We start from the raw sequence: 16,755 nt of genomic DNA, 5'->3' as shown, positions 1-16,755 counted from the left end.
CCCTGAAGTCCAGCAAGGCACATTACATAGCTCAAATATGATTAGCTTTTTAGAGGACAGGCAGCTTTGGAGTGCATATTGATATTCTAATCTGAAACTGTGTATAACACTTCATTGCAGAGCAGCCATTTTCATTCAATCTAAAATAAGACATTGTCCATATTTGTCATACCATATGGCTACACTCTTGGCTAATTGTCTCAGTTTAAGGCTCGTCTATGGCTAGACTGCTAGCATTAATGGTATCCGATTCTCAGGATGTAACTTCTGAGTTAACAGAGCAATCTAAGGTTGAAGCACATGCTGTACTTCCACAGCAGCATCACCCTTGACATCACAGGCTCATTTTGGCAAATGGGAAGGTTAAAACACCCCATGCTTCTCTGACAGTTTGGATGAATGCATGAAAATCTACACTACTTAAAATATTTCTTCTATTTCTGAGAGCTTATGAGGAAAAACAAGCTAGCTGATATGGTTTATGTTTTGGCCGCATATATTTATGTTACTCTCTCTTGTTCTCTCTCTGTCTCTTTATCCGCATGTAGAATTCAACTTAGCATGTAGAGACAGAAGACTTCTTGCCTTGTAGTTCTCTAAAAAGGAAGAAAAGTAATTGGCTGAGTCCAAAGGAAGATAAGGAGGATTACACAGTCATGAGCAGTTGCAGGCTGAAGCATAAGTAACCATTCTCTATCACTAACAATGAATGGATTTCAGACTTTTAAACTTCACACACATTTTTATATTCATTGTAAAAAATACATATTATTCTTGTTTTATAGAGAAGTAAACCACAGTGAGACACCTGTTTAGAAACCTAAGGGTCAGTAGTGTCCAAATTGTTGATATATGTACCTGTGTTTCTGCCTATGTCCCCATAGGCACAAAGGGACTCACTGATGTTGTTACTGATGTATTACTGATGTCATCATGACATGAATTACACCTCTAGACTGGAATGGAATTAAAACTCTACAGTTTTTCTTGTTCTAGGCCTCAGACAGGTCTCATAAAAGTTCAGAACTTTCTTAAACATTGGACTTTTCTCTGTCTTCATATGCAGCAACAGATTTCAAACTCCCCTCTGCAATAGAATGTACAGTCACTGGAAGCTCCGTGGAAGACAAATATATTGAAATAATTATAGTAATTCCTGTGCTTACAATAAACAACTAAAAAAGGAGCTAGCAATTGATATATAGCAATATAATATTCACCAGTTGTTTATAGTAAGAACGGAGCAAAGCCTTCACCATTAAAATGCAACCACTTTGTTCATTCACATTAGGCATCTGGATCCAAATTCTGCAATGAATTATACTAATGTAAATTTAAACTAAGCTCCATATGAATGTAGTTAATACAAATTCACACAAATGAAATTAAAGGTGCAGTTTACCTGCCCAAACAGATTTGTTTAACCCCCGAGTTCTTGCTGTCTCCCCAGATCTTTTACTGTGTGATCTGACTGGCAAAATCCCATGAAAAGGCTTTTGAGGATATAAATGAAGCATGTAGAAAGGATGACTTCTTTAATGGTTATACCTACCAAAACCTTGGGTTTGCATCCAATTTTGAATAAAACCTAATATATTGAAGTTTGGCTTCAAGTGTCAAAATATGTTCTTCCTCAAATACTTCATCACAACAACTTCCACATAAAAGCATATATTGCTTGGGGTTTTTCTTTATGTTATTATATGATCAACTCAATTCCTGAAGTAATAACTTTTTAACCTAGACATTTGATTTCAGCTCATGAAAAAAAAAAGTCTAGGGAAAGCACTTCATCTACCTAGATAGAATTTCAAGAAAAGTACAGTAAGTTTAGGGCTTACTGTACCTTCTGCTCCTCCCCTTTCCCTTCTAGAAGGGAACACATAAAGGAATTATGTGTAAAATATAATCCTATTATTTCCTTGACAACAGACTAGCTATGGTTAGTGTCCTTAGTTGTCACTAGGACTCTTGGAAAACAACTTAATATAGTTCTATCTCTTTTTCGAGTTTTAAACCAAGATTTATTTGACTTTATCATTAAATCCACCATCCATACCACCAAATAACTTCAGTAACATTAAGAGGATAAATAAGTACCTTGAAAAAAGACTGCATCCATAAAAGCTACTAACCTACCCTAGTTCTCTTCTTCCCCCACCAAACACACCACTGTACTGAGCTGGATCTTCCTTTGCTCTGCTGCCAATCCACCAGAATATAATAAACATAGTGCTGAAATGTCTTACAGGTCACTTGTGATACTTTGTTTTCATTTTTTCTACTTTAGGGCAGTGTCCAAGAGCAGCAAGATACTTTTTGAAGGATGAATGGCTTTATATCAGCATAAGAAATAAAAAATATCAAGTCTGTCATAGGAATGTTATTGCTGCATTGAGCTAAAAAACCCACTGAATTAGTTGAAGTAATTTTGTAAAAGCTGGTGAGTATTTAAATATCAGTTAATACTTAACAAACCTGAAGTATCTTGGATAGTTTAAAGATTTAGCATGTTTTCCAGCCTTACGCTATTTGAAATTCAGGGGGTTTTTTTCTCATTACAGCTTACTGGAGGGTGTCTAGAGTTCAGCTGTTTTCCTGTAGGAAACAGGAACTAAAAGTAAAGAATTCACTGGCTATTTTGAAAAACAGAAGTGCAGTTTCTCTATGTTCAGCTTCTCTTTACTCGAGATAGGTTGTGAACCATCCACTACAGATGGTTCTTTAACCCACTTTTCACAATTAAATTGCAGAATCCAGAGACATAATCACAGAATCATCAAGGTTGGAATAGATCTTCAAGATCATTTAGTCTAACTATCAACTCAGCACCAACATAATCACCCCTAAACCATATCTCCAAGTACTACATCCAGATGCCCCTCAAAGGCTTCCAGAGATGGTGACTCCACCACCTCCCTGGGCAACTTATTCCAAAGCCTAACCACTCTTGCAGTTGAAAAAAAGTCTGATATCTAACCTGAACATCTGGCACACTTGAGGTTGTTTCCTATCATCCTTTCACTTGAGACATGGCAAAAGAGACTGAATCCAACTTGATGCCCGCCTCCCTGCGACCTCCTTTCAGGTGGCTGTAGAGAGCAATGAGGCCCTCTCTGGGAATCCTCCACGCTAAAAACCCCTGGCTCCCTCAGCTGCTCCTCACAGGACTTGTGTTTCAGATCCTTCACCAGCTCCACTGCCCTTTTCTGGACTCACTCCAGTACCTCAATGTCTTTCTTATAGTGAGGGGCCCAAAACTGAACACAATATCTGAGGTGCAGCCTCACCAGTGCCAATTGCAAAGGAACAATCGCTTCCCTGGTCTGGCTGGCTACACTGTTCTTCTTACAGACCAAGATGCTATTGGCCTTCTTGTCCACCTTGACCACCACACTGCTGGCTTATATTAGCTGGATTTCAATCAGCACCCTTAAATCCCTCTCTGCTGAGCACCTCTCAAGCCACCCTGCCCCAGGCCTGTAGCGCTGCCTGGGGTTGTTGCGATCCAAGGGCGGGACGTGGAACTTGGCTTTCCTGAACTTCATGCAGTTATACTTGGCCCATTTATCCAGTCCATCAAGATTTCTCTATAGAGCTTCCATGTACTCCAGCAAATCAACGCTTCTGCCCAGCTTGACGTTGACTGTGAGCTTACTGAGAATATCCTCAATCCCCTCATCCAAATCATCAATAAAGATATTAAACAGAACTGGTCCCAATACTGAGCTCTGGGGAACACCCACTGGTGACTGGATGTAAACCCATTCACCACCACGGTCTTGGCCCGGCCATCCAGCCAGTTCTTTACCCAGCAAAGAGTGCACCCATCCACACCATGAGCAACCAGTTTCTCCAGGAGAATGCAGGGGGAGACGGTGTCAGATGTTTCACTGAAGTCTGGATAGACAACATCCACAGCCTTTCCTTTATCTACTAAGCAAGTCACTTTGTCATAGAAGATATTAGTTTTAAACTTTGGTATTTCACTCAAACACACAAAGAAGAAAAATCTTAAACAGGGCCTAGTTATTTAGTGCCAGCAACAGAAATAGATCTATTTCACCATTTTTACAGCTGAGGACTTCCATCTTTCACAACTAAAAACTTGATGACTGAGACCTCTGGTTCCTTTCATTCATGTTCTTATGATTTTCTCAGCAATATTTACTGTGAAAACTCATTTAAAATTCGCTTTCTAATATCTGTAAAAGAAAAGTAAGCTGAAATAAGATTCTGACTCATGTTTAAGTGACTGTTTGATTTAAAGCAATTAAATACCTTTCTTCAGAAGGCTTCCAATATCAGAACATTGTCATGATAAGGCTGTGTGTGACATCAGTGGCAGGAGTCTAAATTCAGCATTAGTCTCACTCAAGAGGCATGCTTTAATAACAGAGTAGAAAAACTTGGAAAGCCAAAGTATTCCTTCTCCTTTGTTTCTCTATTTTGTTCCTCACCTTTGAGTGGTCCACAGAATACTACTTTTTTATCCTCTTTTTCAAAGACTAGACATACACAGTTAAAAATCTTGAAAAATATTGCTTTCTTAATTGATCCATATGCTGACTAGTACAATATCATTTATCTCCTGTGCTTAAGGAGAGGAAGAATTAGAGTCTCTATTCCATAAAGTAGGATGATCCATGGATTTGGAATAAATCTAAATAAACCATACACTTTCAGTTTGTTGCAATAGTCACTGTTTATAGTTCACTGCAAACTTTTCTAATCTCATCAGACTAAGTAAACAATAAGATCTTCACACTCAAATGGAGAAAATGGAGCTGCAAAAGAAAAAAAAAAAAATCTCTAGTAAAGTTAGCTCTCTCTTGGCTCATACCGTTTATCCCATCCCAGTTATGTAAAAAATGTTCCACTTCATCCTAAACACTGGAAAATTAAATCTGTCAGCCTGAAAATACTCATTCTGCATTTCCTGCAGTCTCAGGTGTGTGCTAACAGTAACCCTAGGCCATTCACGTCAGCTTCTCTCTTTAGGCATACAATTAATCCCACTGGAACAAGTACAACTACTTGCATATTTAATGCCTTGTTTGTTGGATTATCTCCAGAATATAGTAGTCATCTTTTATCATGTGCTAACTGAAAGAATATGCATTCCACCTTAACTCTACCTAGATTACGATGTTAGTTTGATTAACTTAAAAAAAATACAGTCTGCTGTGAGCGGAATGAAAAAGTCATAGGACTATTAGTGGAGACACCCATTGATATAAAGTAATATATGAAAAGTCTAAATTTAAATATCTGTTTGATCTCTCAGTCTAATTATTCTGCTCACCACAAGCCATCTGGCTTTGCTGTTTAATTGGTCTCCGGACAAGTTAGCATTCTAGACATGGAAAAAAGTGCATTAAAAACATATACAGGCTATTTCAAGTCAGTTCAAGCTAAATATTAGTATCCCAAAGAGTTTTGTTTGTTTAAGTTCAGGTATTCAAATTAAATAGCTCCAGGATACATGCATAGTACTTCCCTTATCTAACTCAAACCCACTGAGCTTCCAAAGTTGGTTCTTTAGAGCAAAACTCCTATACATCTGCCCTTTGTAGTTTTGTTGTGGATTATGGGCTTGTCTGAGCTATGCCCCATCCTAGAAGTACACCTAGAATTTCTTCTTTCCTAGATGAAGCAGAGAACATCTCACAGATTCTTTAAATGGGAGACAGACCATTTCACAGTTGGCTGGGTCAATTGGCAAAGGGGTTCTCCCCAAATCTATCGGAGTCTATGCATGCACAGATAACCTGGAACTGTTTAGGTGATTTATGACTGCTCTGTGAGCTGGTCTCCATTGCCAGTGCTGTTCAACCTGCCAGAAGCTTCTGCTTTGAGGAACTGAGACACAGTAATGAGCAAGCTGCAATGTGTTTTGAGTAAAGCTGTACCAACTTGCTCACAGACTGTAGGAGAAAAGCTTTCCAGGATTCACATGTCTACTGAACCAGTTCAAACATGAATCCTTAGTGTGTTTTCACAATGTATTTTCATACCATAGCATGCTATGATGCTATCACTAAATGTATTGGAAACAAGTTTTGTCTATGAGGAAGGCTCTTGCTTATCCACCCCAAAACAGGTTACAAAGATAAAAGATCATTGTCTAGAAAGGATCTCTTTGAAACACAGGTTTAGTTCAGAATTGCAACAGTAACCTAGAAGAATAATTCTGAAGACAGCATTTTTACAGCATTGTTTCAGCATGGCTCAGAAGGTAGAATAGAAGCCAGCCACAGAGGAGTAGTTCAATGGAGTCTATTAATCTGAATTAAAACAGCAGAAAACATAGACCTCTAGTAGTCTCTGGGCCAGGCCATCCTGAAAGTTAACCAACTTGCCATCAGTATACTGTATTCTGAGCTCTTCTATCCCTGATTCATCTAACTGTATGCTATATTTAGACTACATACTAACAAACAACGACAGTATGTCAATCAAAGCTTAGGAATCCCCTCATATAAATATGGTGCTCTGTAGAGAAAAGGAACTGTCCATCATCTGCATTAAGAAAACACTAACAGAAGCAAGTTCTGAATCACAACGTGATGTTGAGAAATTTTTATGTGTAGAAACTGCATGTGCTGTTCTTTTGTAACTCTGTTTCTAGGTAGGAAAATAATTTACTGGAATTTTTAGTTAACAGAACAGGATAACTGTTCCAGAAAAACAGAGTTTGTCTTTTTCTCACTCCTTGTTTATTGATAAATCTAATCACTAGACAATCACTAATAACTAGGACTGAGAAGAGTATCAGTAAGTACTAAGTATCTCCAAGTACCTTCTGTACACCAAGCAGGGTCATACAGAAAAATCTTTGCCCCTGCCACTAATCTGTGAAAAATGTAAGTGTATATTTTTATAGTGGTTTCACATTGGTCAATGACTAAGCACACACTGAGCAGCATATAGGAAGAATGCAAAAAGACTCATGAATCAAGATAAATACACTGAAATAGATATGTTAACACACTTGGAAAATGAGGAGAAGATTAGAGACAGCCAACATGTTTTTATGAAAGGAAAATCGTGACTAAGCTAATGGCATCTTACAATGGAATGACTGCATCAATGGAGAAGGGAAGAAGGCTGTCATGAAGAGTTAAGACTTCTGGAAGGCCTTTGGTAAGAAGTCCTCCACAGTATTCTTGCTACTAAATTGAAAAGATGTGAGTTTGATGAATGGACTGCTAGATGGCCAAAGAGTTGGCTGGAGGGCCCCATCTAAAGAGTTGATCTAAACAGTTGCAGTCCTCATATGGCTCGATGTGCCAGGTAACAAATGGTTACTGCCAGACCTCAAGGGTCTGGACCAGGACAAATTGTATTTAATATCTACATCAACAACACGGACAGTGGGATCAAATGCACTCTCAGCAGGTTCCAGGTGACACCAACCTGAGCAGTGCAGTAGACTCACTGGAGGGAAGGGGTGCCATTCAGAATAGTGACCTTGTCATGCTTGAGAGGTGGGCCTGTGCAAACCGCATGAAATTCAACAAAGACAAGTGCAAGGTACTGTACCTGGGTCATGACGATCCCAAGTGCATAAGTACAGGCTGGGCAGAGAATGGATCAAGAGCAGCCCTGAGAAGGGGTTAGGGACATCGGGAGACAAAGAGCCAGATGTGGCCTGGCAGTGTGTGTTTGCAGCCCAGAAACCCAACTGCATTCTGGGCTGCATCACAAGCAGCAAGGCCAGCAGGTTGAGGGAGATGATTCTGCCCCTCTACTCTGTTCTGGTGAGACCCCACCTGGAGTGCTGCATCCAGGTTTGGAGCCCTCAGTACAAGACACTGATGCTGATCTCTTAGAACAGGCCTAGAGAGGGTCATGAAGAAAAAACTATGCACAAAAGCAGAGCAAAATAAGGAATTAATTAGCTGCTTCCCAGTGGCTGGCAGATGTTAGCCATCTCCAGGACAGCAGGGCTCTATCAAGTGCCATGGTTACATGGGATGAAAAATACCACAACCAGTGGAAGACCGACAATTTGTGCAAAATAAAATCAAAACACTATTTGGCAGAGGCCCAATGAAATGTTTCTGAATCATGTTTGTCCAGGAAATGCCAACAAGACCGTTAGAAAGAAACACTTTAAAAGAACATTTTTCACTATGATAGAATCACAGAATACCAACTTGGAGGAGAACCTCTAGGATCATCTGGTGCAACCTTACTTGGCAAAAGCATAGTTCAGACAATATGGTCCAGCACTCTGTCTAGATGAATCTCAAAAATGTTCAATGTTGGAGAATCCACCACTTCCCTGGGGAGATTATTCCAATAGTTGATTGTTATCACCGCGAAAAAATTTTTTCTTCTGTCTGATAAGAATTACCCCAAAAGAAAGTTGTACCCATTGCCCCTCGTCTTTTCTATGTGACTCTTTGTAAAAAGGGAATCTCCATCATCTTTGTAGCCATCCTTTAAATACTGGTACATGGTGATAAGGGCTTATTAAAATTTCTTTTCTCTAGTTTTCTTTTCCCAAGAAAGCAAGAAAAGCTAGATATAGTGTATATCAATACCAGGGGGTAGCCTTTCATTCTGCTCAGGGCACCCAAACACCATGCCCTCCCTTTCCTCCCTCCCTGACTCTGAAGTCAGCAGGCTTGTCCATGGTCAAATAGACATCGAGCAGGTTGCTCTGCAGGACCTGCAGAAGAAAAACAGCCCCCCACGTGCTCCTCAGGCAGCTAGCTAAGGTCCAAGGTTACTTGGGAAGGGACAGTCTTTTGAGGGCTAAGGGGTAGAATTTGCCAAAAATGGTCATCTCAGGTCAGTTAAAGTTTTGGCCTGGTTTTGAACTGAAGCTCCCAGAGGAGCATGAAAGCAGAGTTGCGAGCCAAGCCTTAATTCACTGTGTGGAAAGGCAAACAGTGACTTAGTCCTAATCAGATATTGTGAGCCCCTTTTAATGACCTGCCCATATGCTGCTGCACAGATTGTCTATTATTAAGTAAATATGCTCTCTGGGATTTGAGCTCAAAAAACAACACCAGGTAGCTATTTACTAATGAAGGGAAGTCGTACAGTCAAAATTTACTAAAGTCAGGTCATATAAGGTAAAAGTCATGATTAATTTGCTGTTTAGATAACAGTGGAGTGAAACTGTTACTTTTACTATACTTAAGGGGATGTGCTCAGAGGATTCATCTGTAGTCACGAATGGCATTGCTGTTAGAGGGTAAGAGTAGCGGAAGAAAAGCACTATTCACTTCTGTAAAGCATGTTCTAGCTCTTTCAGTCTTCACCAGCATTGTAGGGGGGGATAATCTGCAAAACATAATTCGATTCCCAACTCAGAGCCACTTCAGGACAACTGAAAACACAGGTGAGTGCTCAGGTGCAGCTGAAAGTAATCACATGAAGGCTACTCAGACTTTTAGACTGTACATTGGATGACATGAATTAAACCTAATTTACTACTGGATGATGGAAGAGTCATCTGAGGTCAAACACAAGCCTTCAGTTTTATTAGAAGTCTTATGAACTCAACAGCACTTCTCTTTCGGTGAGACTCTCCCAAGTGAAACAGTACCAGAAGCTGCTGAAGAGATGTGGGCCATGTGTTGTGGTTGTGGCTGCATTTGGTTTGGAACACCCTTCATCCTGAGTATTAGAGCTCAGTGCTCACACCTGAACCTTCTGAACAGTCCTGGTTCCTTGCAGAATTGCTTTGTATTGCTACGGAAAGCCACACACAGCAAATATAGACTTTATTTCAGGTCAAACACAAATCTTAGCTTCTTCAGGATTCACTGTCAGGAGACCAGGTGCCCCTGAGCACACTGACCTTCCTTTTTCAGCCACAGGACTGTATCTGAAGTTACACATCCCCCTACCTCCTGATTGTTGCATAGCAGTCACCTAGACCAAGAAAAACCCTCTGTCAGAAACTCTAACCCATGAAAAACCATCGCAGTATAGAGACTGAGCTGCACCCCAGAACCTGCAGCCCAGGGGAGGAGTGGACTCAACTTGGAGGGGTCCCCTGAGAATTTATTTCTGTGGGAGGGACCCCACGGAGCAGGGGAAGGACTCAGAGCTTTGGCTCCCTTGTAATCCATGGTGAAGATCATGGTGAGGCAGGTTGTCCTCCTGCAGTACATGAAGGACCATTGGGGTGCAGAGACCCCCCTCATCCCATAGAAGAGAGACCTTCAAGTGAGAGTAAAGAAGGGACTTCTCCTCCTGCACTGATGCAGGGGGCGAAGGGGTGGTCAGAAAGTGTGTTTAAGACTGTTTATTTTATTACTCTTTAGTTTCTATTCTGTTAGCAATACATTTTAATATTATTCTCATGTTGAGTCTGTCTTGCCTGTGTGACCTCTCCCAACTTTTAGCAATTTTGTTAGGTTTGAAATCTGGCCAGAGTAAACCCACGACACCCTTCACAATCCTTAGCACCTTGTGAAGAAGCCTCAGTGCTCCCACATTCCTTCCCCCCCCCCCACCTCCAGCCTTTCTCCCTTCTTTTTTGGGAATACATTGACTTGCCATCTTTGAAGAATATGTACTGATGTGTTATTGGCAACATCAATATTCGCATTTTGAGGGCCACTGAAAATTCCTGTGTAATTTAGAAAGCCACAAACCAGCTTTAAACAGAGTAGGAATGTTAATGGTTTTGTAACTAATGACTACTGGGTAAAGCTCTTCTTGGGAGAACCTACTTCTGCTTTGCAGAGCTATATTGCAGAAAAAACATAACTTCTGTGCAATTTCTCAGACAGCATTTGCAACTTTCTGCTCCCTTTTGCAGTAATTCTGATGGCTGGTAAGTTTCTAGTAGAAAGAGAAATATTCCTCCAAAGAAACAGTACAGTGACACAGCGCTGATGACAGCAAAGAAATATCCCTATTGCTAACAAGACATCTTCTTTACTCAGGTCAGTCATGCTTTTATGTCTGGAGGAATGGAAAATTAAAAATCCTTGCACGTGCACTGTTGGCAAAAGCATCTGAGATGAGAACTCTCATTTTAGACCCTGAACCAAATTCAGGACCCTTCTTAAACTCCTACTGCTGCTGCCAGTAATGAGTGCTGTCACCTGCATGCCCACTGGTCACACAGATGTTCAGTAATAGTACAGCATAGCCAAAAGGCTAAAATAAATTTTCCATCTATATTGAAAACCTTCTTCATCTGATAGGTTCCCACACCATCAGCAGGGAGACAGATACCTTTAGAAATATCTACACCATCCTAGAAGATTAAACACGTGGTCTTGCCACTATCAGGAGAATAAGGTTATTCCTCTTATAGCAACTGAAGCAGAGAAGATCCCTGTTTGCAGTCTTTTGTCATGACTTAAATGGAAAAGGAAGGCTGGGAAGAAAAGAGATTGTTGAAGCATATTTCACCACAATCTGTTGCTGCTGTACTGCTGTTAAGAGTCCTGCTCTAGTCACAGAAGAAGGGAGGTTTCTATCAAGCTGGTTTGAGTATGTACAGTGTACATGTGTTTATGTTACCTTATACTCAGTGGGGAATGAATGATTCACTTTGACTCAATGTTTTTTCAGTCATTGAAGAGAGGTATTGTGTATTTCTCTTCTGTGCCAAAGACCAATGTTTAAGAGTTGTTATGGAACAGTTTGTGCCTTGTTTAGAGATTGTGAGATGTTACAGAAAGTGAGAGGGTATATTTAGTACTTCACAATGTACATACACAAAGTAGAAATGTCGTCACTACACTGGCTGTCAGCCCAAAGCAATAAGATGGAAATTTGAAAAACTAAGATCAAAGTCCTAAAGTTCCTATTTCATTATGTCAAAAAGCTAAAGGTGCTTCAGAAACACCCATTCTGTAGTTCATCATACAGAAAATAGGACACAGAGAGTCTGCTCACAATTGTAACAGGATAATCCATCAATTCGTCTTGAGTGTAGCTCCTGAATCTGTCTGACAGTGGCAGAAAATAGATAGACTTTTATATTACATTATGTTTTTACTATTCGGGGAGAATTTAAACCATGTCTTTAGGCCTGTTGAAATTTCCTAATCCTGCAGTCTGTGCTGAATACCAGTTACACTTCTTCTCAAATGCCTCTTCATTCAAAAGTTATGGTACAGGGCTGTGAAGGATCAATATTTTCAAACTTCATTTCTATTATATTTTAAAAGCAATCCCTGATGCCCTCAAAAAGAGAGACAAAGGTTGTAAAGAAGAAACATTCGAAAAAATTGAAAAGCTTTTAGCTTCACCACACAACTGAAACAGTCTGGAAAACACATTGTATTCTTATTAAATACCAGGATTTAGTCAGGGGAAATCTATTGGAAAAACAAGGTAAAAGATGCTCTTCTGCCATTCTTCTCCCAATAAATCAACATTGGCATTTATAAAAAGAGAAAATCTATTAACCACATGCTAATAATTCTGCCTTCATTTGGAATGGAAATTGGTTCCATTCATAGGAAGATTTTCATACAGATTGCCCATGTTCACAAATGGGAATTAAACCCTGGTGAACTTTCCCTGGAGAAATGTCTTTAACCTGAAGGGCAGAAGCCACTGAGTGTTCAGTCTGTTTCACCACAGCATTCCTACATTGTTCTCTTGCACAACACCCAACTGTCTAGCATCCGTGGCATTAAACCACTCCAAACGGCGGAGCTGCTTTTTGTACTCTATTCTTCTGCAGAAAGGGAAGATATTCCCGTAGGATTGTTATGGTGCAGTGCTTACAGTGTGTCAATGCTCTGAACAAAAAGGTAAGCTCAGCAGAAGTTGTTCTGCTCTTTTTGTGTCAAGAGGTTTTCTGGAAAAGGGCAACAGTACTTTACAGCCCACTCTGTAGACCTCGTTATCTACCTCAAAACCCCAGCTGTTTTTGTTTTTTTTTTTGAAGTAGTTCATGAAGCCATGATGACCTTGAAATAATTTTGTCTAAGTTCCACAAAAACATGTAAAAATGGCCATAAGTCACAAGACTGAGCACAACATTTAGTCTTAGTCTATTTGTCTATTTGGAAACAGCTGCTACAACAAAGTGTGAAATAACAGAGCTAGCAATAGCTCCATGTTTAGCCATTACACACTGACAGTCACACTGTAGTTAGCCTGTTAACAAATCCGCAATTACAGATGTATTAACTTAAACCACCAAGATCAGGCCTTCGCTCAGCAGCACTGCATCGGCATTAGACACTGGGCCCTTGAATAGCGTCTTCTTAATTTCCAGCACCAGCAGTGTATTTTTATTGACTTGGCTCTGTTACAGGAATTAAATTATAGACTAAATCAGCTAATGTGTGACATGTACTCTCTGTTTAACAGGAGTGAAACTCCTTGTAATATACAGGCCAAACCTTCCACAGCAGGGGCTACTGACTGTGTCTTATTTATTTGTACGGTTTTCCCATGAAGCTGCAGATATGTTTAGGGTTGCTGTGCTGATACACTAAAAACTGATGCTAAATACCCTGACTATATCCTGCCCATCACCATACAGTTTGCATACCTGTGCAAAGGAAGAAAATAAGGGGTTGCTGTTGTCAGTCACAGAAATCAATGTGCACATATTAGGAGAGAATCTGATTCAGACTAATGTGGCACTAATTTTTGAGATTTTCACCATATTTCCCTGTGCAAAGCAGTATTGTACTTCATACAATAGTGCAACTGAAACACCAGTATTAAAACAGCCTTTGTGCAGCCCCCTCACTTCCAGCTGGAGTGATTTTCCCTCATAGCTCTTCACCCACACAACAGATTATTGTCACAGAAGGCCAGAAGAAATGAGATGCCCCCATGGTATCCAGGATGGTGTCCTTTGTATTGCTTTTAAGTGTTTATTTCACATACAAAGCTTTTGACTGCATCCTGCAGAAATCCTTGACATTATTAATTTAGTTTAGTTCATCTACCCAATTTCCTTTTTGCTTTGATTCTACAGTCTGTAGTATGGCACTTAAATGCTCATTCTTCTGTCAGTTTATTTCAGTTTCATGTTTGTGTTTTATGTGAAAATAAAGATGCTCATTACAGTAGCTGAAAAGGAAGCCTTTTTATCATCCAGGCTTTCATACAGAACAGGGCTCTAGCTAAACAGGGTTCTCATTTCCATAGATCTGCAATAATAGAGGTTTTATCAATCATATACCACCACAACTCTCCACCTGACAAAGTAAACTGGTAAACTGGCTAGTGAGGAACTTCTAAACTTGTTAGCAGTAAAATATCATTTCTGCAAACACAATCTGATATTTCAGAAAAGAAATAAGTTGAAGACTAGCTATTTGCTCTGCTTAAAATATTTAAAAAACCTGATTATTTTTTAATTCCTGACAAGAGATATCTTTAAGAATGTTGTGTCTGAGATAAAGTCAGCAGAGCTGAGATGCAAATCCAAACATGTTTCTCCATTCTCCTTTTCTCTCCCATAGAGAGCTTTTTTTTAATCTTAACCCACATAAAATTATTGCATTTTAATGTCAAGAAAATATTTCATTTTCAGTGAAGCAGGGCATTGTGTTTCATTATACCAGTCTGCAACCAAAACTTTACAACATCAAGGTCATCAGCAGAAAAAGGAGATATATATATATATATATATATATATATATAACAGAACCATAAAAATACAACTTGCTGTTGCTGTAGTGACAAGACAAACAAAAACGAGGCACTGAGAAACACTTTCAGACTGAGATTTCTTTCTGTCCAAAGTACACAGGAGGTTATTTGGCAGCTGTCTTATCAGCTGGGGTGTTCTGAGTGAGATGGGAGCCTGAGCAGCCACTGCTCACTGTGGTCACACAACAAATTACTGCAGCCAGCAGCCTCAGTGTCTTACAGTCACAGTCAACAGCTGCAGGTAGCTAGGGAATGAAATCTGTGCACAATTGAGAATTAGTTTGGATTTTGGCATGTAATAAGGAAAAGGAAGCTAAGGTGGAGTCCTGAAGCACTTTGCCTTGCAATCAAAATGGTTCACCTAGTGTAAATATCTCCGGGAAAATTAGTTTCCCCTCTCTTCTCTATTTATTTGATTAATTTTTTTTTAAAATCTTTTTTAACAATTTTAGTATCAGTGACGTCATTTTGTCCTAGTTTGAAATAAATCCACCTTATGACAAAGACAGCATTTAAGTCAAATTTTCACTGTATGCCTTACTACCTGACTGACTGGTAGAGAATTTGCAGTGAGTACCTGATGTTTTTTTTTTTAAAAATACTAGTCACATGATCTGTTATCATTTAGCCCAATTAAGTCATACTAAAATTAAATCTTGTCATTTTACTGCATGTAAACTATTTTACTTGACTTTATTTTTATTAATTTATATTTGTTTCTGCACTTTCAGAAGATTTATCATGGTATGCTTACCTTACTCTGGCACAGATGTCATTACAGACATTATTTTAAGAATAACTAGGCTTCACTTACACTTAACACTAACTTAAAGAAAGCTTGATTTAAACAGAAAAAATACGTAAATCATCCTGGCTCAAAAAATAAAACTTGAACAAACTAGACAACTTACAATAGAGAGAATATGACTAACAAGTAACATTTGTTTGCTAAACCTTTATCTCTAACTTAATGAACATAAAAAGTTTAGGATTCATGCTAATAAGGTTCTTCCATTCAGCAAAAAAGGCTCTAATTAAGACATTTCAGGCTTTCACAGGTCTTCATATTCCTCTATATGCTATTTAATTTTTCAAAAGTAAAAGAAGCTCCTTCTATTATCAGGGTTTAAGAAGAAAAATGCACAATAAGTTATATATTGCACAATTAATGTGAAGAAAATGCACATAAAATGTGAGGCTATTCAGGAAGTAGGTGTATATGTGAACTTTCCTGAAATTACATCATAAAAAACCTGAAAGTTGGTCATTCTTCTTTTCTCTCATCTCTGTAATATTGCTGTTCTAAAGTTTCATGGTCAATTGCTATTTAAAAAATGTGAGGCAACAGATATTCCTACTAATACATTCACTGAATTACCTGTTTCTAAGCAGTAATACAAAAAAGCAGTACCAAAGAACAGCACTTTAAAAATTTAAAACCTCATAAATTTAAATACAATCTTTAGCATGTTCTAAGTTATAGACACATTTTAGTATCTTGTAATCCTTTCCAAATATTTCTAGAATTCAGGCCAGGCAACTTTAAAAGCATACTTCATCTAGCAGACATCTCAAAAAAAATTATGGAAAGATAGAGGTGAGCTATAAAAACTAATAGGAAAAAATTCAAGAGTTCTGGTCTCTCAACTCAGAGCAGATTATGGTGCCAGACAGACTTAACAAAATGAGTGGGATGGAGTACTAGTACCAGGTCCACTAAAAAAAACCTCAAACAAAACAAGAGAGAGGGGCATACCATTGATCTGGTGGCAGAACAGGCAGCATGGTCTGTCAGTAAGGGCAGCTGGTCAGGACCTAGCAGAATGCATCTCAACAGTCAGCACGTACCAACAGTTTTCTGTTTGCCATTTTATGGGGATCTTGCCCCCCATTCTTTTGCCTGTGGGCAGATGCAGTGTATTTCAACCACTTCATCCATTTGGATCCTTACTTGACCTACACATATGTCTTCTTCCCCAGATCATCACTCCATGACCAAAATACAGTAAAGAATTTTGTCTCTTGAAGCCCCGAGTGTGCTCACTGTATTTGCAAGGAGAAACTATGTAAACTATCCCCAACACTGATCTAACAAAAAGACTTAAAAGTAGCTGTCCTAAAGTCCTATAGATTCAAGAGACCACT

The sequence above is a fragment of the Manacus candei genome, unplaced genomic scaffold, assembly GCF_025592945.1.
Source record: "Manacus candei isolate 608988 ecotype Guabito, Panama unplaced genomic scaffold, ASM2559294v1 h1tg000093l, whole genome shotgun sequence".
Taxonomy (NCBI): Eukaryota; Metazoa; Chordata; class Aves; order Passeriformes; family Pipridae; genus Manacus; species Manacus candei.
This window is presented reverse-complemented; position numbering follows the sequence as displayed.